This window comes from Squalius cephalus (genome assembly GCF_949319135.1).
Source record: "Squalius cephalus genome assembly, chromosome: 18".
Lineage (NCBI taxonomy): Eukaryota > Metazoa > Chordata > Actinopteri > Cypriniformes > Leuciscidae > Squalius > Squalius cephalus.
Window position 1 is genome coordinate 3,262,420 of NC_137139.1, and position 2,420 is coordinate 3,264,839.

The 2,420-nt window shown below is 36.7% G+C and overlaps 1 protein-coding gene across 1 annotated transcript in view; it reads right to left on the reverse strand.

Moving 5' to 3' along the window:
- Positions 1-1,796: 1,796 nt before the first annotated feature.
- kcnk15 (potassium channel, subfamily K, member 15) overlaps positions 1,797-2,420 on the reverse strand; it is a 6,045-nt gene continuing 5,421 nt past the window's right edge. The window contains exon 2 of the mRNA XM_079850098.1: positions 1,797-2,420. This exon is cut by the window's right edge and continues 2,060 nt beyond it. The gene's annotated coding sequence lies outside the window, so the exon portion shown is untranslated.

Here is a 2,420-nt window from a genome sequence, read left to right on the forward strand (position 1 = left end):
ATTTTCACACTTTTATCCTATAGTAACCAGTGTGTTGTAAATACCTAAAGAGTTACATATGGCAAGTAAGCATACATGTAAGTGGCTACATGTGGTGTGATAGAACTTCAAGACCCTAGCCATAGTTGTCTTTAAAAAATCTCATACAGCAATCATGAGAACAGCAACATGAAAATAAATAACAAGAACCCATCAAAGTCTAGAACTCTTGATTAGTTTGATTGCATGATAACCCAAAGGGATGAATTGCAAAGAATGTGCATATTTATTCTCTGGAAGGCAGGCTACATGAATAAAGAAGGTATACAAAGTGTCGAAATTGCTTGCTGAACCCTACCAACTTGGTGAGAACTTGCTGGGACCCGAGGGGTACAAATTTCTTGAGTGGGCCAGGATGGATTTTTTGGCTAAGGCTTCAGCAGATACCATTGGGGAACAGGGTTTGACCCCATAGGTGATATCTTTTCCCTTCAAGGTTTAGTCACAGAACATCACTGGAACCGAACAATACATCCACACAGAGCAAACTTGAACTAATATAAACTTCTTCTTATGATTCATTTTCACACTTTTATCATATAGTGACCAGTGGTGTTGTAAATACCTACAGAGTTACATATGCCAAGTAAGCATACATGTAAGTGGCAACATGTGGTGTGATAGAACTTCAAGACCCTAGCCATAGTTGTCTATAAAAATCTCATACAGCAATCATGAGAACAGCAACATGAAAACAAATAAGAAGAAACCGTCAAAGTCTAGAACTCTAAATTAGTTTGATTCCATAATAACCCAATGGATGAATTGCAAAGCAAGTGCATATTTATTATCTGGAGGGAAGGCTACACGAATAAACAAGGTATGCAAAGGGGGAAATGGATCGCTGGGTCCTACCACCTTGGTGAAAACTTGCTGGGACCCGAGGGGAATATATGCCTCTTGCAAAGACTTCGGCAGATACCATTGGTTAACAGGCGTTGACCCCATAGGCCAGGGCTATTCAATTAGTTTCATTCGAGTGCCGGAATATAAAATCAAAAAGTTGAGGAGGGTCGGTGGGTTTAGCTGATTTATTGAAACATTATTTATTACTTATTGAAACATAACTGTATTAATAAATAAGCTAAAGTAAACCTAAAAACAGAATTGTATTTACTTGGAAATGTGGTACACAACAGTAAGACCATAATAAATAATTTATTTACAGTTGTGTACAAATAAATTATACATGCTCATAACTATTGGTAAGAATTATTTTATTCATAATTGTTAGGCTTAAATTAAAACTTCTGACAGTGAGACTTGGTAACCACAGGTAAAACCATGCATGGTTAATCATTCACTACCACTATAGAGAAATGCCTAAACACAGGTAAAAACTATACACACAACGAATTATAAATTCTTCTACCCACCTAATAAATCTAATGCAATATAATTTACTATTAGGGTTGGGTATCATTTCATTTTTAGCGATTCCGATTCTGCTGATCAAATCCGGTTCTCATCGATTCTTGTTTCCGATTCCAATATTTTTTGGAGGGAGAAAAAAGGGCAAATACTTGAAGAATAAATACTTCTACCTTTTATTCTTGCCCATTTTAAGCAATAACCAATAAAATGGCTAAAGTGAAAGGAGTCTCTTCATATAAAGGTGTTGATTACATTATTACTCCAGTAGGTGGCAAAAATCGACTGTTTTTTCTCATTTAATTATTTATTCAAGGAGACTCAGAGATTCGTTCAAAAACGGTGAATCATTAATTCATTAAACAAGTATTTATGAGACACTGAATTAATTAGTGTTTGAATTAATTATTCAAACTAGTTTTTTTTTTTTTTTTTAATAGACTATTAGACTAAACATGTTATTCTGAGTAGTTGTCTGATGTATGTAATCGTGATCTCCATTTTAAACAAAACAAAAATGATTTTAAGCCACATAGATTCCTGAATTAGGGGCCGTTCACATATCGCGTCTAAAAATGCATGGAAAAGCACGGCCGCGCCGCTTTCGCCTTCTTTCCACAAGCGCTTGCGCTCCCGTGGCGTCTGTCGTTGCTTGAACTGCGCTCTCCATGATGACGACGTAAGTATCAGCAAAGGATTCATTGATTTATTGCCCTTGCATTAGCTTTACTAGGCTACTAGATTTATTTATGGAGATGAGAAAAAAAACCCCGCCCTGTTCAGCTAGGATCAGCTGTTCGGCCGAGCTTTTGATGTTACAGAAAGGTCGGTTGTTTTTTGTCACATGACCTGCGCACCGCTTGCGGCATTCTGAAAAGTTGAGATGTTTTCATCTCGCTGAGGCAACGAGCGCCATGCACCGCATGCTCGTCGCGCCCACACTCTAAAAAGAAAGTAAAATTTATGGTTATATTTTTTATAAATAAAATGTATGGTTTTAACTAAATCAT